General features: G+C 36.6%; 1 long non-coding RNA gene across 1 annotated transcript; it reads right to left on the bottom strand.

Moving 5' to 3' along the window:
• Window positions 1–3,156: 3,156 nt before the first annotated feature.
• On the bottom strand, window positions 3,157–22,830 carry LOC132311326 (uncharacterized). Its single transcript, XR_009482926.1, has 2 exons — window positions 18,007–22,830; window positions 3,157–3,524 (listed from the first exon to the last, which is right to left on the bottom strand). It is a non-coding gene; the product is annotated as an uncharacterized LOC132311326 (long non-coding RNA).
• Window positions 22,831–22,936: the final 106 nt, after the last annotated feature.

Here is a 22,936-nt window from a genome sequence, read left to right as displayed (position 1 = left end):
GTCCTTGGAGTAAGGAACAAGTCAAAAAATAAGCCTTTAAAATATCTAATCCCACAGCTATATGGTAGGTAGAATTCAAGCGCGTGGGAATAAAATAGCTCGCTACCAATGTAATCTCGAACGATCGAAGAAATCTTCGATCGATAGAAAAATTCTCAATTGTTCCAAAATTTATTTTATTTTATTTATTTATTACTTTCCGGAACTTTATTGCTCGACTCCAAAAAGGTTGTAAGAAACCATTTTTAGCCCGTTTAAACTTTATTGACCAGAAATAGACAAAAACACAAATAAGTACTAAAACGGGAAAATAAAGATAGATGAATGGATTAAAATACCCTCACTTAGGTGCTAAACTGCGTCACATTTGAGCACTTATCAAATACCCTATAGGACCAACACGAGGGATTTTGGAGCCATCAAAAACACCTTATAAAAATAGTACCTAGACTCTAATTGTGAGCGCTCAGACTGTGTCCTCTAAGTGCTCGGAGGACACCCCAGCTCATCTTACGCGCACACTATGCATGTTGTGCAAATATCCCATGTCAGCCGAGCATTCGTGCCCTTGCTGCGAGCACCCGAATGTGCCCTGAAAATGGGCACCTTGCCCTTTTTTCACTCTGTTCATACTCCTGAACAACCTTTTTGGTCATTTTGACCTTAATATCCCTGTCCCGATTCACAAGCATGCATAAGGTACTAATTATGAAATCAGTAAAACAATTTATAGTCCAGGAAATATAAAATTATAACGAATTTCATTTACATGATCGTTATTACATTGAAAATGATCCAATTGAATGCAAGTTACAAACTTAGACCCTTTCGGTCAAATTTACAATGCTTTACAAAAATTTGCATCAACTACGTATTTGATACAAAAATAATTAAAAGTAAGCTTCCATCAATCTTAACTAAACATATGAGGGTTCATTATCAATCACGTCACCGTCATAACCTGAAAAATATTAATGGAAGGGATGAGCATGGAAGCTCAATAGGAGATGCCTAAGGCACCAACTTTGGAGTCCTCTTAAGCCACACATCGCACATATAGGATAAAAGAGAACAGGTGTAACAACAGGGGATTCGGATAGCTAGCTCGGTCGCAACCCGACCTAGGAGCACATAAGGGCAAAATGGTCATTAAGCACCTTACTATATTTTAGGAGTCATAATAATGGCATACCAAACGTTTATAATCAAACAGGGATATGAAAGGGTGAAAACCTCGACTTCGGGCTCACTTTAGAGCCCTGGGGTTGATAAGGGTAAAATGGTTCTTATATGTCAAAACTATGGAATGGAACTAATACCATTAAAAAATATGGCTCAAAAACATGGAAGTTTGACTCAAGAACGACCCTATTTGAGCTCAAAATGAAGAAGTTATGGACATTTAAAGATTGTATTAAAATACAAATAGAGATAGACCCCTTTGTGCTCCAGCACAACCATTTGTGCTCAAGCTCAACCTTATGCTCGAGCACAAATATCTATGCTCGAGCTCTAGGACTTGCAATGAAAAGTCCCAAGACCTATTCTCAGGATCCCACCAAAAACCACCCCAATGCTCGAGCACAAACATTTATGCTCAAGCTCAAGGACCCTAACACCCGAGCACAGACCCCTTGTGCTCGAGCATTCGCCACCCTGCAGAAATATGATTCTCGGTCAAGGCCCTGTACTCGAGCAAAAAACTTTATGCTCGAGCATTGGCCCTAAAAATTGGCCAAATGCTCCAACAAAGCTATGGTTTAGGTCAAGCAAGTTGCTTGGGCAATTAAATGCATTCTCATAGATCAAATTTGATCTGAAAAATGGTCATACACTTCAGTAAATGGATAAATGAAATCCATTCATCAACCTTAAACATCAACCAAACAATTATGAAATCAAATATGCTTCCTTGGCATTTAAATTGATAACATTTCTTCCTTACACTTCAATACACATTAAAAGTGGTCTAATTAAGTACAAGTTACAATCATAGACCCTTACGGTCAAATTTACAATAAATTACAAGAATTTACGTCATCCATGCATTTGATACAAAAATAATGAAAGTAAGCTTCCGCTAACCCTAGCTATGCTCAGGAGGATTCGTCATCAACCATGACTCCGTTATAACCTGAAAAATGTTAATGGAAGGAGTGAGTATGAAGGCTTAGTAGGAGATGCCTAAGGCACCAACTTTGGACTCCCTTCATCACACATACGGGATAAAAGGAAACCGAGATCATACTTGGGAATTTCACATAATTTAAACCACAATCCAATCCAATCCAATCAATGGCATAAATACAACTTTGCACACCATGAATGAAAATGCATACCCATTCCCATTTTTGGTCTCAACCGACCCAAACTTGGCCTCTACCGACCCTAAACTCACATTTGAAAACTGCTAACCAACTTTACCGAGGCGAGGTTAATTACTATCCTTAGTTCCAAATCCGACAACCATTTTGGGGCCTAATATCAACGTCTTCACGTCCTATACTGGACTGTGCTCCCTCTAGGTCAAGTTACCACCGAACTCGCGAAATCCAATTTACTTTGTAAAAATCCTTTTTGAGGCCTTTCTCATTCCCCTTTCCCGCTATGTCATGCACCTGCCTCAATTCCAACAATTTAACTTCAATTTCATTAGTATAGTAACAATGGTATAAACATGACATTTTATTTACTTTTCAATAAATTCTTAACATAGCATTTCTCACAAAACAACTATAAGCATGCTTAAAATAGATTTCACTTCATCATCATCATGCTAGCCTAGCATTCTAATAGCTTAGGAACATCATACTTCACACCTAGCACATAAGGAACATTAGGAACATCATGTTCCACACTTACCACATAAGACACATTAAATTACTCCGTATAAGCATACATTCAAATCTTCATCACCAATTTCCATAAAATCATATAATCACATAACTTGTATTTTTCATAGAATAAGTAAAGTAAAGTATCAAGAGAAAATTGCTCAACAAAAAGCAAAACTTGAAGCACTAGAAATCCCTACCTCAATTGTGTGCTGGCTAAACATGCCCTCAGTGTAACGACCTAGAAGGATACCAAAATAATAATAATAAAATATATAAAATTTCAACATAACCTCCATAGAAAAAGTCCCTCTACAACCTGTTAAAACACATAAAAATGCAATGGCCTCAATTAGCCTTAAAATTAATCTATCATGTCCCAACGCACAATACAAATATTATACCACATTCCTAAAATGATTACATACATATACAAAGTCCCGTTCCTCCATCTCATCCAAACAAGGAACACACTTTAGTTATATCAAGTTACAGTCCATAAAAAATAGCTAAAATTTAAAAGTTCATAACTTAAAACATTATACTAATTAAATTAAAGTTTCACAAAATAATTAAGATAACATTTACAAAAATATTAGAGCTCAAATACAAAAGATAGCAAAATAAAATAGGCCTCCAATCTCGTCTAAACTTGTGGTGGATCGTCATCTGCCACCTCTTTTACATGTCCTGAAAAATGTTAAAAATAATAAGGTGAGCATAAGCTCAGTAGGAAGCGTCTAAGACATACTTCTTATATCCCCGTGAATTCCACACAAAGAATGGGTAAAAAGGAATGGGATCATTCCATGAGAAATACATATTCTCAACCCCAACAACAAGTATGTAGCAAACGTCAACCAATCACAAATTTCCCACAATGTCATGAAATGCAGTGTTATACACATGTCACTCCTTATTTCCGAAACATTTTCGTTTCAAATTCCAAACCGTCAGTGTAATCTGACCCAAAGCACCTCCAAGGCGTCACGAATTGAGGGTTGACTAACTATTCACGACCACAAGGCACCTTCAAGGTGTCACATCCGGCCTAGTTAGCTTAATTATACTCTCTTCTAGACTACGCTAACAACACGGACCACTAGGCGCCTCCTAGTGTCCGATTTTCGCAAACACCTTTGAAAATATATTTCCAAAAACTATTTCATTTATTTTAAAATATTTTTTTTCATTTTTCTTTCCCTATGGATGCATGAATGCTTCATGCTTTCTTTCATAAATTCAATCATAAAGTTCCCACATGCTTTTTCAAATAAATTACTAAAATACACAACTCATGCTTTTATTTCACATATTTCAAGCAATTTAAGCATACAAATCACAAATTTATTTCACATAAGCATGCTTAAACACAATATAATCAATTAACACATTGTCACAATTTCATATATGGCATTCAAGAAATTTTCAAGAACTTTCACTAATTAAGCATGCAATTAAACAACTTATAAGAAATAAATTCATAGAAGTACAAGAAGACCATGAATTAGAGACCCCTACCTTGAATAAAGAATTTTCCTTACTGAATCATCAAGTCTCCAAGCTTTCGACCTTCTCTGCAACCCTCGTCTCCTCTCTATCTCTCCTCAATCTCGCACTCTCTGTCTCTCTCTAATTTTTCCATTCTGTTCTTTATATACATAGCAAAGTCATAAGCCCAATTTATATGCAAAACCACCGACTCACAACTGCTCACAAACTAAAACACTAAATCAAATATCACATAATCAATTGGCAGACCCCACCAATATCTTTCCTTACATCTTATCACCTGCCATATACAAACCATCAGCCACCAAAAGTAACAAAGCCACGTGAAGAAATATCGAAGTCAAGGCCAAAACAATTTTTTGGCCAAGTAAATCTTTAAGTGAGTCCCATAAAAAGTTTTTATCACAAAAAAATCAACTTTCTTTCTCTCACTAACCACTGTCAGCCAACCTGCCTTCTATCATCACATACATCAGCCACCTTCCACCATCTGACCACATAATATATATATATACATTACAATCTACCCTCCTTAAAAGATTTCGCCCTCGAAATCTACCCTCCTTAAAAATAGAGGACCATAATCATACACCTTCCCGAGAATACCTCACAATACCCCAAAACTATGAACTCACCAACATTATTGCCTTTGTCACCGGACGTCACACACCACTGCCGCAAAAACACAATGTTCACCACCCTATGAAGGTACTCATTACTCACAACATCAGAACATGAGAACAACTAGGCCTTACACCTGACTCAAAATAGACATCGGTCCACTCTACACTGCTACGCAATACTCCGAAGCCCGAAAGAAGAACAGTCACTAAACCACCGAATATAACAACACCCAATCACAACTCCTCCCTAAAAGGACACACAAAACCCCAGACAAAAAACCTTGTCCATCTCACAATTAAGCTCAACTCTAATCTACACATCCCCTTCAGACCGAACACTCATTACCTAACACTTAACTACACCATTACATACCCGTACAATGACTACCAACCACAGCAAGTGGCAAACACTAAACTTATCATCCTCAAGATGACTAAATGATGAATCTCCCAATCATTACATAATCATGAATCACCAGAATGATAAAACAAATTATCTTGTACCCAGGTCACAAATCCTCAAAACAAAATCTTCAATAATTACCAGACAACTGGTACTACCTAACACACTTCATCACCCAAAACAAATCATCCGAATCCACATTGTTACACTGACACAACGCGTAATACTGTGCTCTCACTATCCCTGACAAATTGAAACAATCATTGACCTTTGACCAGACATCGTGCTCAGAGGGACTAATTTAGGATAAATGGTTGGCCAAGCCATTCTCATCATCGATCCGGTCTCAGTACAGACGTCGTTCCTATTCTCAGGTCCAAACCTCAAATACAGTGTCACAGAGTCCATAATACAACCATAGAATCCACTCACTATCAATTCATTACTCTACATAACCTTAACGACTATACAATCACATACCTACTCTAAAATCCCAACCATGCCTTGAACACACAACCCATAACAAATGAAAAGCAACACAGCACTAGATACCATAATCATTGATCAGCATAAGAGCTCTCTGATCTCCTCATAATACCCATACTAGGTAAACAACTCCATAACATTATTCAATTCAGTTCTGACCCCATCAAAACACACAATTCGACTATCTCATGCCTGAGATCTCAAAACCAAAGTCAATCTTTCCCATTATTCCTAAACAGAATCCCACCTTCACATTCTCTAATGAAGACATTGCTCATATCAAATGCCTATAAAAAAATTCGAGTGTGTGACTCACATCACATCACCTAATCATCCTCAAACTTATAGTTTACAACACATCCCCTAGCCATCACTGATAGTATCAGACATTAGAAACACACAATCCCTATTAGACAACTCGTGCCTCACACACCACTAATCAAGTCCACTCTTAGAACAAGCACAACAAAAACCAAAGACTCCACCTCCTTTCGTGGGAGTGATTCGACCCATTCCACTAAACCTTTACCGGTGAACTTTAACAGTATAACAAACCACACACGGGTCCGCCCATCCGCGGATGCGCACAACTCCAAGATGGAGGACAAAACCAACTATAAATGACGTCCTTGTTAAGACTAGAACAAACAAAAAGGGTAATAAACCCTACTCTCATAACAGACTGATGACTCACACCTGAATGCACTTGACACCCTATCACACGCTGCTCACCAACCGTCCAACTGTGAACACCCAATCTCACATGAGAAGAACTGAACTCCATACACACAACAGAAGAACCAACTGGACACCCATACGAAACCACAAATACAAATCTAGGCGACCTCGCCACTAACGGACCTTCATACACTATCAACACTGGAACCTCACATAAGCTACACCACGATACCCATGCTAACCAAAACAAGTCAGATCAATATTACCCATTCATCGAATACTAGGGTACATCCCAAAAGATGACCATCAGATAAGAGCATCAAATCTCATGATATACCAACACTAGAAACAGTTATAACCCTTCGGACACCGCGTCCCATTCCATCTGACGTAACTCCCAAATGACAACCTCTATGTTATACGATGACATTAGATCACCCATTCCATCTCTACCTTTCTAGGTGACACTCCCTCGAACATTATGCACACAAGACCCGTGACCTCAGTCACAGTAACCCACTACTCATCAAAAGAAAAAGGTGCATATCTGGCAATATCATCCTCACTGGCTCTAAAAACTATGTCGTCCATAATCGCCTCAACTGGCAATCCCATCACTTACCTAACAACACGCAACAAATAACTTATACTCCCTAATCCACCCTCAGATCATACCTTAAACCATTCTTCTCATCAGTACTAAACATCACGTCATAACGTCTCTACTACCAGTCTTCCCAAAGGACAACTTGAACCTCTCATCTCACCAGATCACTAAGTCACTACCCAGCAATTCTTCTTATGACACCTTTATAACAAAAGAATAAGCATTACTCTCGATACCTCACACAACAGCCACTACTTATCACTAGAAAATAATCTCTATACGACAATACCATTCCGACAAATCCCAAAGGAAAAAAAAAATGAGCGCAAGAACCAGAATGCTCAACATCTAAATGTCTCCTCAAACCATCACTACACAATCAGTCATTAACACTTAATTGACTACTCAGACCATTCTTCCCAAGACAATCTACGTGCCTAAGTAAGATAACTTCACACCATTGGTTCAACATCATTACTTCTCCTCTTCACCATTCCTCAGAACACTCTTGACCCCAATAAAAGTCAAATGGGGCTACCAACTAGACCTATGGGATCACCCTCGTCCCAATCATTCCAATCATCAGTCTATCTCTTTGAATGCTTAAACAACAAGTAATACCTCCCGATACTCTAGACGCAATATGAAATACAACCCCAGTCCATAGATTCCAAATTCTAAAACATAGTCCATTTGGTACACAATACCCACCATCTATCACCTTATTTGTAATTGACCAACGCTTCAATGACCCCATACTACTTGCCTTATCGCACAACCCTGCACTACACACCTAAAACTGACCACAATACCTCACATCGAGGCTCTCTTGACAACCGTGACAACCTATAACCCCACTTATCTGCCGAGCTATACAATCAACTCACCGAGAGTCAATTACCCGTACAATCTTGTAGATATCCAAAATAGGAATCACTCATCGTTAAACCAGTCTCTAAAACAGACTCTAACAACCCACAAATTGAATCACATCAAATAGCTGATCACCCAATACGGGCATGACTTCAGTCAATGCTTACGTCACCCTGGACCTATATAGTCTAACAAGTCCCCCCCTTAACAACCATAACCAACACGTTTCCTTAGACCGTACCAGAATACTCGAAATACACGTTTACAACCAATAGACTACACTCGTGACTCTAGCATACGTATCACAAACCGGTTCAAAAAGAACCTCTGCACCAAACCGTAACCCAAGTCACAAACACTAACCCCCTAAGGTTATACCTTTCTCCCACAAAACCCTCACTCCGTACACCTGATCTTGCCTGTTACAAAACCCATGCACTAACACGGGAAACTCATATATCTCGCCCTGGACATCGCACTGTGCCATAGTAATCATTCGAAGGTCATACCCCAAGCATTACGCCCTAAAAACAACGAGAAAACTAAAGCAACCATGCATTGAATAGCTTGATCCACGAGCTAAAGACCTACGCCATTCGTTCGATAAGAACCGGCAACCAATAACCTTGGAGTAACCGAGCTCCTTGCCTACTCAGGTCAAAACCCACACAACCATCCATGCTCAACCGCATACTCCTATACATGTATACATATATGTATAATAACCATATCCCATATCATGGTATAATCATGTCCCATCATTTAATTTAATTTTTTTTTAAACAATCCGTCTTTCATTTTTTTTTTTTTTTTTTTTTTAAAAAAAAATTACTTGCATAACCATGCCTAATAACCATCACAATACCATACGAGACATGCTTGCATATATCGTGCTCACTAATTGCCACATTATCATTTAAAATAAAACTGCACACACACCGTGCCTACCACTTGTCGTTATCACCTAAATCACACTTGTCATCATATCATAATTAATATGTTTTCAATTATTTATACATTTCATTGTCATGGCCATATAACACGCATTTTAGTAATTAAACATTTAAGCATGTGAACTCTTAGCAAAAAAGCACACCCTTTTAAAACCGTAAACACATAAACAATTAAGCAAGTAAACATGCTTCTCATGTAACAAACACTTTAACACATAAGCACATAAACAATGCAATCCACCTTCCACATAACCCTAGGTCAGCCTCTACCCGTCATCCTACTAGTTTTCAAACCATTGCTCTAATACCAAATTTGTAATGACCTAGAAGGATACCAAAATAATAATAATAAAATATATAAAATTTCGACATGACCTCCATAGAAAAAGTCCCTCTACAACCTACTGAAACATATAAAAATGCAATGGCCTCAATTGGCCTTAAAACTAATATATCATGTCCCAACACACAATAAAAATATTATACCACATTTCTAAAATGATTACATACATATACAAAGTCCTGTTCCTCCATCTCATCTAAACAAGGAACACACTTTAGTTACATCAAGTTATAGTCCATAAAATATAGCTAAAATTTAAAAGTCCATAACTTGCAACATTATACTAATTAAATTAAAATTTCACAAAATAGTTAAGATTACATTTACAAAATATTAGAGTTCTAATACAAAAGATAGCAAAATAAAATAGGCCTCCAATCTCATCTAAACTTGTGGATCGTCGTCCGCCACCTCTTTTCCGTGTCCTAGAAAACGTTAAAAATAATGGGGTGAACATAAACTCAGGAAGCGTCTAAGACACACTTCTTTTATCCTCGTGAATTTCACACAAAGAATGGGTAAAAAGGAATGGGGTAATACCATAGGAAATACATATTCTCAACCCCAACAACAAATATGTAGCAAACGTCAACCAATCACAAATTTCTCACAATGTCATGAAGTGCAATGTTATGTAAATGTCACTCCCCATTTTTGAAATGTTTCCGTTTCAACTTCCAAACCGTTAGTGTAATTCGACCCAAGGCACCTCCAAGGCGTCACGAATGGAGAGTTGACTAACTATCCACGACCACAAGGCACCTCCAAGGCGTCACATCCGGCCTAGTTAGCTCAACCATACTCCCTTCTAGACTACACTAACAACATGGACCACTACGTGCCTCCTACGCGTCCAGTTTTCGCAAACACCTTTGAAAATATATTCCCAAAAATAATTTCATTTATTTTAAAACATTTTTTTTTCATTTTTCTTTCCCCATGGATACATGAATGTTTCATGCTTTATTTCATAAATTCAACCATAAAGTTCCCATCTACTTTTACAAATAAATTACTAAAATACACAACTCATACTTTCATTCCATATTTTTCTACCAATTTAAGCATACAAATTACAAATTTATTTCACATAAGCATGCTTAAACACAATATAATCAATTAACACCTTGTCATAATTTCATATATGGCATTCAAGAAATTTTTAAAAACTTTCACTAATTAAGCATGCAATTAAACAATTTATAAGAAATAAATTCACAAAAGTACAAGAAGACCATGAATTAGAGACCCCTACCCTGAAAAAGGAATTTTCTTACTGAATCATCAAGTCTCCAAGCTTTCGGCCTCCTCTACAACCCTCGTCTCCTCTCTATCTCTCATCAATCTCGCACTCTCTGTCTCTCTTTAATTTTTCTTTTCTATTCTTTGTATACATAGCAAAGTCATAAGCCCAATTTATATGCAAAACCACCGACTCACAACTACTCACAAAACAAACACTAAATCAAATATCACAGAATTAATTGGCGGACCCTACTTCCATCTTTCCTTACATCTTATCACACGCCATATACAAACCATCAGCCACCAAAAACAACAAATCCACGTGAAGAAATATCAAAGTCAAGGCCAAAACAATTTTTTGGCTAAGCAAATCTTTAAGCGAGTCCCGCAAAAGGTCTTTATCACAAAAAAAAAAAATAAAAAAAATAAAAAAAAAAAAATAAAATAAAATAAAAAAAAATCAACTTTCTTTCTCTAACTAACCACTGTCGGCCAACCTGCCTTCCATCATCACATACATCAGCCACCTTCCACCATCTGACCACATAATAAATATATATATGTATATATATATATATCATAAACATTACACTTAGCCAATCCATAATTTCAAAACTCCTCTAAGCCCATGCATGAATGGTGTCAAATGAAAGCTCTTGTCATGTAGAATAACTTTCTCATCTTGCACTTCACACAAATCTCACCACAACCCTCTCAAATTTGGCTTCAAAGCATGGAGATATATATATGCATATATGGATATATAAAGAGAAGGAGAAAGTTAGAGAGAGATATATGGATAAATGGATATATGCATATATGGATATATGCAAGTATATATGGAGATATACCTGCGCGACACGTAAAACAAGGCAAAAAAATAAATTAAATAAAAATTTGAAAAAATTCAGAAAAATTCGGAGCATTACAATCTACCCTCCTTAAAGAAATTTCGTCATCGAAATCTACTCTCCTTAATAAGGAGGCCCATAAACTTTCACCATCCCGAATAATGCCTCAAAAAACCCGTAAGACTACTAGGTTACAAACCTTATTGCCTTTGATACCTGATATCAATATGCAATCACAAACTATCGTCGCTAGCAACACAATGCTCACTACCCTATATAGGTGCTCACCATATAACATCCTACCACGTAGATATTTAGATTCCATACCTGGTTTAAAATCGACACCGGTTACTTCTACACAACCACTCAGAGCTTCAAAGCTCACAAGAAAGACAACCTTTAGACCACTAAACATGACAACATCGAATCCCCAACTCATCCTTCAAAAAATACACAAAACTCGATATAAAGGAATTACAACTAATACCCAATAAGTCCTAAAACCAGGTCAACACGTCCCTGACAGACCACGCACTTGTTACTTAACACGTAGCTACGCTTTTCCTTAAACACAAAAGTAACCACCAATTATAACATCTAGTTCCATTATCCTTAGCATCTCTCAAGATAGCTAAACTCTAGATCTCCCAACACTACATAAGCATGAGTTACTCCGTCTTAGAGCGTACTATCAAGTACTCAAAACACAAATCCCTAAAAGAAGATCTTCAATAATCGAATCGTCGGACCACAAACCTTTATCAGATACTTAGTCCTACCTGACATGCCTCGCCAGCCGAGACAAACTACCTGAATCCATACCATCACAACGCATAAGACCATGCTCTTATTATCACTAACAAGTAACATAATCATTGACCTTTGACCCGAGATCATGTTAAAGAGGGGCAGATTCAAGGGAAATGGTCGGTCAGGCCATTATCATTATTAATCTGGTCTCAACACTGACGTTGTTCCCATCCTCAGGTATAAACCTTAAACATAGTCTTACACAGTACATAAGATAACTACAAGACTTACTCATTATCCATTCATCATTCTATATAACCTCAATAGCTATATAATCATACACACTACTCTAAGAATCCCTAATATACCTTAATCATACCACTTATAATGGGCAAAAACTAACTTTACACTGAACGTCATAACCAATGACCAAACGTAAAAGTTCTCTGGTCCAATCTTAACAACCCGTACTAAGGAAAAACTTCTTAACATCATCCGATTCAATTCTTGCCTCGTCAAAACACCTCATAAGACTGCCTCATACCTAGCATCTCAAACTCAGAATCAATTCATCACAAATATTCCTCAAAGGAATCCTATATTCGCCTCTTTAATCACATGGTCCTAAGGCAATACTGACACTTGTCTCCAAGACACTGTCAAACCAAACATCCACGAAGGCATTCAAGCACAAGACTCACATCCCATTACCTAATTATCCCCAAGCTTTCCACTTACGATGCATCCCTTAGCCACCACCACTAGCCTCAGACACAAGGAACGCACAACCACTATCCGACAACTCATGCCTCACACTCAACCAGTCGAGACTACTTTCAGATTAAGCATTGTTAACACTAAAGACTTCACCTCCCTTCATGGGAGAAAGTCAACCAATCCAATCAAATCTTTACCAGAGACCTCTAACAACCAAGAGAATTGCACACAGGTTCACCTATCCGCGGGCTCACACAACTCCTAAACGAGAAAAAAAACTCACGACCAACGACGTCCTTACCAAGACTGAAACAATCCGAATGGGTAATAAACCCCGTTCTCATAAGAAACTGACAAGCTAAATCCGGGCATACCTAACACCCTATCACACATTACTCATCAAACGTCCAACCATGGACACCTAATCTCACTCGAGATGAAGCTGAACCCCTTACATACACGGAGATGAACCACACAAGATACCCGTATGAAATGACGACTCAAATCTATATAATCTAGCAATAAATTAACCATCTCACTTTACCAAAACCCATTGGGAATCCTGCGGGGACCGAACACTGGAACCTCGTACCTTCAATGCTAGGCGGAACGAATCGAACACGCAACACCTACATGCTAAGTGCTAGAATGCAACTCATGACAGGATTACCATACAAGAGCATCAATGCTCACAACTCACTAACACTAAAAACATTCACTACCTGTCGAGCACCGCGTCCCATTCTACTTAGAAATATTCATTCCAAAATTGTAGTTTCTATGTCATAAAATGATTCCTCCATCTCTACCTCCCCAGGTGACACCACCTCGAACCCGTGCATATAAAACTCATGACCTCAGTCACTGTAACCTACTGACTCATCAGAAAAATAGAATGAATGAATGGCAACACCGCCCTTACTGGCTCTAAAAGATTAAATAGTTTATAATCGCCTCGATCGACTCATAACCCCATTACCTACCTAACAACATACGACAAGCAACTCATAATCTCTAATCCACATTCAGATCATACCTTAAGCCGTTTTACTCATCAGCATCAAGACATCACACCATAACACCTCTATTACCATTCTTCGTGAATGATAACTCGAACCTCTCATTTGTCGAAACAATGAAATACCACTAGTAAATTCCCCTACAACATCCCAATGATGATACAAACACAGTGCAAGAGTATACCTCACTCTTAACACTCCCTATAGTGACCACTAACCCGTTACAAGGAAAAAAGAAAAAAAAAAAAAAAAAAGAATCCCTACACGGCAATGCCATGTCTACAAATCCCAAAACGGGAAAATGAACACCAAAACCAGTGCTCAGCGTCCAATTATATCCTTAAAACCAACTACAATAACAATCAATCACTAATACTTAACCGATTCCTCGAACCACTTTTCCTAAGGTAATATACATATTCAGCCAAAGAAATTAACATCACACCCTAGCATCGACATCATTACCTTTTCTCTTCACCTTCATTAGAACACCCTTAGCCCTAGACGAAAAATTAAATAGGGCTACCTGCTAAACCTACAAGATCACCCTCGTTGCAAATCACTCCAATCAATAAATTATCCCTTTGGATACTAAACCAGTAGTATTACCTTTCGATACACTAGACATGACCAAAATACAACTCTAGCTCACAGCTTTCTAATTCTAAAACATAATCCACACGGTAACACAGTACCTACCATCCATTACCTCATCCGCAAATGACCGAGCGCTTCAATGACCGCATACTCAAACAACACACACTACCTGTATTGCGCAAGTCCACATCATCTAGTTAGAACTGACCACCACATACAACCTCAAGACTCTCTCAACAATCGTGCCAACCTATAAACCCACTAATTAACTGAGCCATTTAACCGACTCAACAAGAGTCAAAACATCTATAACGTACATCCGTAGGTTTTCAAAAATAGAAATCATCTCTTAACAGACCAATCTCTAAAAAAGACTCCTTCAAGACCATTAATTGAATAAAATCTATAAGTCACTCACCCGGCATCGGCATGACTCTATTTGATGAGCGCTAAAAAGTGCTCATTTAAACCTCTTAAGCTTGAACATTCTAGGACCTTTATCTATCTTATTTTCCCGCTTTAGACTATTTTCGTGTTATTGTCATTTTCAGGTTCTTATCCCCAAAATAAGCTAACTCAGTTAAATAAGAACATAATTGAAGCAATCTTGAGATGAATCAAAAAAAGGAGCAAAGTAGGAGCAAAAGGAAGCAAGTGGTGCAAATTCAGCAAGTTCGATCGATCTCAGTAAATGTTCGATCGATCGAAAGTTCATCGATCTCAGCACTTCAAGATGGATCTGAGCTATTTTGTCCTTATCCAAAGATCCCACAAAGTTCGATCGATCCAACTTCTTTCAGATCGATCGAAAAGATTCCATCTTATCCAGTTGTACCACCCCACCTACCACTTTTGTCTCTTTCTCAAAAATATCTCCAAAATATCTTAAATTTGTCTTTATCCAAAAAGGCACCGCCATAGAGGATCGATCCAACTTAAATTCAATAGATCTCAGCCATGTTCGATCGATCTCACCACAAGTTTGATCGATCAAACTTCTCCAAATCCGAGAAAATGCAATTTCCAGCTCATTAAAAGTTATCTCATATCCAATCATCGGGAAGGAATCTTGGAGCACGAGCCTATATATTTGGGGGTGCCATTTGACATACCTATATAAGGAATATGAGCCACCTTTACATGAGAGACTTGATACTTGACTCTTGATACAATTTCCATATTCTTAGTGAGGAAGAAAAGAAGAAACGAGGCTAGAGACAGAAGTATGGAGTTCTTCCATCAACCAAGAAGAGGAGTAATCTCTACCATGGAGTTAGCCATTGAGGGTTGGAGGACACCATCCGTGAGTGGCTAGACATCCTCTTGGGGCTAGAATTAGCCCTAAGCATGCTTTCTACATCTTGACTTATGTATTTTTGAAGGGATTTGTATTGTAATACATGTTTTGACATATTTATATATACATAGATCTTGTTTATTCAATGATTTGTGTGGTTTAATACTTCCAATTGTTCATTTCATTCTATCCATATGTCTATGAATGCTAGAATAGATGTTCATATGCTTGTCTCTAGATGTTGTTTTTTTATGCATGTCTATGTGTATTGATGCTATAGATCTAGAGATTGTTAAGATATAGTGCTTAATAGAATACTCTTGTGGTTTATTTGATGGTTCATACTCATTTCTTAATGGATTGTGCCTCTCCCTTAATTTAATTAGTTTAAATTCATGTCATTAGCTTAATTGTAGTGTAGTGGTAGTTTAGTTATTAAATGGGAGGACAATCCATACTTGTTGTTTGATATTCCATACTTATGAATGCAAGTGGCATATTTATCTATTTTTGTGATGTGTTAGGATTGTGAGCTTAAAGAGGAATTAATGGCTTAGTTTGATATATTGTGCTATTCATTGTGTTGTCTAGACAATGTATGCTTAATTGGTCATCTACGCTTGTTGAAACAACCACACACACACCTTTGTTACAATACATGCTTTTCCCTTCATTAATCATTCAAGTATTTTTTTAACACATTGTTCATGCTTTCACTACGTTGGGTAGATTTCATGTCCGTGGTGAAGGTGTGTCGTCCATAAACCATTGCCCATTTTTTGGTTACTTCAAATAAGTCCTTCAATCATTTATTCTCTTTGAAACTATATTTTTCCAACATACCATTACATGCCAATAACCATTCATCTTTATTTTCATAATCGTATACACAATTGCTAAGGTTATGAGCAAAATAGTTCAATCTATGAAAAACATGACTCAAATTCAGCATGTGCTTTTTAAGCCTTAGAAATACTTCGATTAATTCTCAACATATGTTTCATTGGAGCCCTAATTAAGGCATGATTATGGCTTTTATTGACCGACACAACTTTGAATTTCCCATGTTTTGAAGAGTACATTTCATATGAGCTATTCAGCCATCCTGTAATAGGCTGATTGTACGAAGAAGTTTTGCTCTTGTTCTCTCTCCTTTGATCTTCCTTTGAACAGCAAAATGTAACACTCATGATGAACCCCTTCGCATTTTTTTCGCAAAATTTTCTCCTTACATCTAAGCCAAGTTTGCCAGCATAGTAGAGAAGTAAAACTTATATGCTCCTCATCTGAACTAAATTCCATTCCAAGTTTGGGTTCATATCTCTTTCATCTTGATTTTCTTTTTGTAAGGAAAAATCATTAGTAGGAGAAAAACAACCATCATCAATTTCACAACTACTATTTGATTGGTTGCTACTTAAGTTTACATACTCCATCTCCTCCATTAGTCTACATACAAATAATTTGTGACTATTAAAACTAAAAAAATTAAATATGCAAACCAAAATAAAAACTTACAGTAGCCTCTTCCTTTACCCTTTAAATAGTTGGCATTAAAGAGAAGTGGCAAATGGACAAGTAGACAATTCGGAAGAATATATATATATATATATATATATATATATATATATATAATGACTCCAGTCCATACCAGCAAATTAAAATTTGGGGTTAATTTTTTCTAGCTTTCTCAGATTTGGTATTATTTGATTGTAAGTCTTTTTTCTAAAATAAAAAAGCAGCAGCCAATCAAAAGACAACTAAAGACCACCTATCAAAAGACTATGATTATTGACCAAGATTTATGCAGATTTCGAAGACCCAAAAGAATAAGAACAGTTGATAAAACAATATATATGCTCAACAAAAGTAACAACTTCAGCTGAGCAAGATAATTTGTTACAATAGCAGAATGTAAATAGTGATGCCGCTCTGAAAGTACTTTATCATGTATTCTAGAGGATATTAGGCTAAAATTTCCCAATTCTGACGGAGCTATCACCCATCTCACTTGTAACAAAACTAACATATTGGGTGTAAAGATTCGTACGAAGTAATATAAGTTGTAGCATCCATACTATATATGCATCTAAATAGATAACATCTCATCAGATAATTACTCCCTCTCAATCTGATAAGATATAAACCAAGAACTACAAACTGTGTGTGTCTATATATATATATATATAACGAGCAAGAAATAGAGCGAAAGAAAGACCTGGGGCTTCAATTTTATGTTGAATACAGAAATTGAACCGAATGAGAGTGAGACCAGAGGCTTCGATCTGATGTGGAATAGAAAAATTGAACCAAATGAGAGTGAGATCAGGGGCTTTGATCTGATGTCGAATACAGTAACAGAAAAACTAGGGCATCGGCATCGTCATCGTCATCGTCTTGAGAGAAAGAGGGCAAAAGGAGAAAGATAGGGCATTGCTGGAGAGAGAGAGAGCAAAAGGAGCTTGATCTTGAGAATTCTTAAAGCAAGCCAAAAAAAAAAAAAAAAAAATTGAGTTCTGAAAGCTTTAGTTCTGAACGGGTCAAACCCGAATAATTGGTAATATCCAGCGTAATTCTAGTAATGCTTTTGGATACTTGTCATAGAATGATTGGGTCATGTACTTTGATTGGATCAAGTTCATCCAACCTAAGTTGGATACAAGTATTTTTTTTTTTTTTTTTTTTCTAAAATATTGTAAGAATTATGTGGAGACACAAAAATTAAAAATAAATAAAATAATAATAATCTTTTTCTTTTTTTATTTGGAGATCTCAGGAGGTCCGAATCCTTGTTAATTGTCCACTTGATACACTAGTCTTTATTTTACCAAATTCTTTTGGATTTTTGATATGTGTTTGCATTACCGCAAAGAATTCAAACTTAATTTTTTTATGATTTGATCAGATTTATTTTACTTAATTGTCAACTTAAACCACTACTCCACATGTTATCTGTTGGTACCACTTTGAAAACTGGGCTCAAATGCTAAATTTGGGACTCTGTATTTAAATTTGGAGCAAATTTAGATCAAACAATTCGGTTCTCCCAAACAGAGTGTAAGAAAAAGTATACTAATTTAATGAAAATAAGGCAACCCCACGTTTTGTATCTGATTTTGGATGCACTGAACCCTACTAGTTGAATTGTCTTTACAAGAACACGCCTGATAATAAATCAACTACCCATTAGTCATCAAATGCAGCAACAACAACAATACCCATATGCAGCTATTTTCATACATACATTAACCATGTAGACTGACTGCATAAACAAAAAAGCATTACCACTGCCTCTAGCTTTATAATAACACCACCACCACACATAAAAACCTAATTTTTACCATTATTATTTTACACAACCACTGCTCCGGCCTGCTTGATGGGTGAATCACCTGAAGTAGCATATTCACAAACTGTAACAACTAACAGCTATTCAGAAGTAGCTTCATTTGTTCTGCTCTAAACTCTTATATAACCTGTGCCAGGATTGAGATCCAATCTTAAATGGGCTTAAATCAAACACAAAGACACTTAATATGGTTTGGCAAACATGCGTACATGGATGACAAAAGATAATTCACTATGTTTATAGAGGAATTACAAAAGATAGAATACGCAAACACAAAATACACCTGGTGCATGAATTCTTCCTACAGTGTATCCTAACAACCGATATGCTGAAACACCTATCACTTTGTTTCATTGCTCCAAATGTTCTTTCATCTCTCAAAAACATCCATACAAGCCCTATGAGCTGAAAATAACAAATTCCTCACGAGCTCTTCTTCTCTCGAATGCATTCAAATTTGCATAGATTTCAAACAGATATCCTTGCAAGCTCACTTCTCTTGTGAGAATCCTAACCCAAATTTCTTACTCGACAAAGAATACAATTCTTTCTTAATTTAGTCATTCCAACAAGAACTTTTTTGAAGAAGATACAGCTCCTAAAAGATAATTAGAAATAAGAATTTGAGAAATGTCTTAACATCATTTAGCTAACATATTTAAACAAACCTAGCTTGTCGCAAAACCACCTAAACTTAGCTAGAGAAACAAGTACACTAAAGCAACTGGAACCAAACACTATATTATATGGACCCTGATATGCGTATCAACTGAGGTTATACATGTAAACCAGAATTATCTAAATCTCACATAACAAAAGTCTGGCACAATTATATTGCAAACCAGAATTATCTAAATCTGACAGATAGACGCATCCCCAACAAATATCTAGAGATACATACCATGTCATACTCCCCACCCATTCATGCACCGACCAAGAGCTGAGTATCAACTTTGTGCAAGTACCTCTACCAGAAACAAAAACAAAAATGTGGCGCCAAATATGGCTCATCTTCCACAGACAAACAGTCAAACAGAGGCATGGCCGGAAATTTTCCCACAAAATTCCTACTACCAATTATAAAAGAAATTAATCTTAATGTAATAACCCATCACTAAAAACTGCTCAATGAATAAAAGTCTGTTTGAATGAAGATATTAGCAAGTTTTGAGCACAAGTTGTATGTAACTCACCGCAAAGTAGCAAAAACTTGTGGGTATTCACCAAGGCAAAATATTTTTTTGTAAATAGTCCTAGGGAAGAAGCCATTGCAAGTCTTCCTCAATAAAACAAAGAGAACAGCTCAATGTACAAAGAGTGCACAAATTGAAAGCTACGCACATTTGGTGATATAACTACGAAAGAGCTTTTGCAACCTTAACTAAAGCATAACTTGATGATTGTATACGATCCACAATTAAGCCATGCTGTATGGCTGTGTCTGTGTGGTGTGCTCCTGCATGTGTAAGGCACATGCACCGAGGACCTTTGCCGTTACTTGCACTCAATGAATAAAAGAAAATGAAGAGAAGAAGGCCCAATTCAACTCAACAATACAAAATATCAGTTGATAAAGGGGTTTTCCAATATAAACCATTGATTTTAGCACATAAGAACTTGGCATGTCTATAAGCAATTATATATAGCAGCGTAAAATCGTCCTACACTTTTTGTCTGGTGATATGCAAGGAACATCTGAATCTTTTTTCTTTTTCTTTTTCTTTTTTTTTTCTCTTTCTTTCTTACAAACATCTTAAATCATTTAGTTGTATGAGTGATCTTTTGTTATTCCAAAGAACTGAAGAAGACACGTTCTTGAAGAATAACAAGCGAAAAATCTCAATATTTGTTCATCAAACAAAACTTCTTGTTTGGATGGCTAATGAGGAGATCAATCACGACAACAAACTAGATCGCAAGAGAATCGAATTCTGAAATCAACAGAAACAGAATCCAAGGAGGACATCTGGTGTAAGTTTGAATCTATGATAACTACTAACTAGGTGATTTTGGGGTTTAGAATTTAAGACCTAAGTTGTATTACCTTTCTCCTTATAGTGGGATTTGATCTGTTTGGATTAGAACCCGTCGTTTTTTTCTCATTGGTTGCTTGTATGGTTGTTTAACTTTCCTTATTATTGCTTTTATTAATTATCTATGTTGAATTATCAATCAAATCCAATAAACGGACAAAAACCTATAAACAAATTAGAATCAACAATTGGTATAATTAAATTAAAATTATTGAAATTAGGATTTCGAAGATTTATTCACTCCCTTCTAGGTCTAATTGTATAGTCTAATTGTGCATAATGTACTCCGGTGTATCAAAGCCTTAGGTAATGGTCTTATTCCTCACTAGAGATGGCTTAAGAATTTAGTGCTTTTTTTTTTTTCAAAGATTGAAATGGAGAAGCTTTTGTTCAATCCTAGTATAAAACAATAAAAGCTGACAAACAAGTTATGACTTACACATCTTAAATTTTGCCTTAGAAACCCTAAAATCGAGTCTATTGATCACAACAAATTTTGTGCAAAAAGACAACAGGTCTATTAGATATAATTTTGAATATCTCTGCCTCCTTTAGGTTGGGAATTGTCTTTGTCTCTAATTTATCGTTTCACTTAGAAATTCCTGTTACTAATCGGTAAATGAGTGTGAGAATATGTTCAGATCAGAGGATGGTGAGGCTGGTGCCTAACCTAAGAACAATAGGTAGTTATCATTGAATACCCTACACATATAAGGTAACTAAAATGCACCACTAGGTGTAGTTTGACAATAACATACACACTCCAGTATGCAGAGTAACCAAATTTTTCTCGCGAAATTTTCAGAAGGAAACAAATGCCAAAAATGATACCATTAAATCAATATTCAGTGAAACTTCTATTTATTTATATATTTTTTAATTAGCCCATAGAATGAGTATTTTCTGAATAGTAAATAAATCTTAAGTATGAATATTTTGAACATGATATACGTCTCATGCAGGCCTCACATCTTGAGGTGTGAACCAAAAGCCAAGCCTGAAGACCATGCTTCAAAATTCTTTTCCCCAACCACATCTAAAGGGACGCCAATGTTTAGCCTTAAAGACTTAAATGTCCTAATCTAGTGGCCTGACCACCAAGCCAAAGTCCCTAATTTTATTTCATGCAATGCCTTTAGTAAGAATTAAGGAATTGCATGGACTTAACTCTTAGATATTGGGTTTCCCAAATTCCAACACCTACACCTATAGTCATACCAAACAATAATTAACATTAAGCAACCATAGTCTCAAGTTTTCCGTGCGTGGCCTTTCATGCAATGCTTTTGGTACGAGCTAAAGAAATGCATGAACTACTCTCACACTGAAAATGAACAGTTTTCGTGGTTAAGATTATTTGGTGTTCATCATAGTCTAGTGGACCCATTCAAGCTCCTCAACCACTTCATGTACCAAACTGACTCGCAGGTCATATGGATATTCACCGATGACTCTTGCTTGCAAACTTTGATCAGCATCCTTGAACAGGTAAAACCAAGGAGTTGAATATCTTTAACTACAAACAGACCTGAGCAAATATTCAAACAATGCAATAAGGAACTAGCAAACTTATCTTCAGCATGGCCTGTGATAAGAAACAGATAGAACATCTGCTAAAGCTAAGAATCTTTAATTTAATAATTGGAAGACTGTCCATTTAAAATGCCAACCATTGCAGGCAAAGAGAGTGACGTGCAAGCCTGATTATCAGATTAAAGAACAAGGAACCACATATCAAAAATCGATATGTCATGAGGTGTAGAGCA

This window comes from Cornus florida, unplaced genomic scaffold (assembly GCF_030987335.1).
Source record: "Cornus florida cultivar Cherokee Brave unplaced genomic scaffold, ASM3098733v1 CherokeeBrave_3.0.0_Hap2_Chr06, whole genome shotgun sequence".
Lineage (NCBI taxonomy): Eukaryota > Viridiplantae > Streptophyta > Magnoliopsida > Cornales > Cornaceae > Cornus > Cornus florida.
Note: the sequence above shows the minus strand (reverse complement) of the source record. Positions and strands in the feature narration are given on the sequence as shown.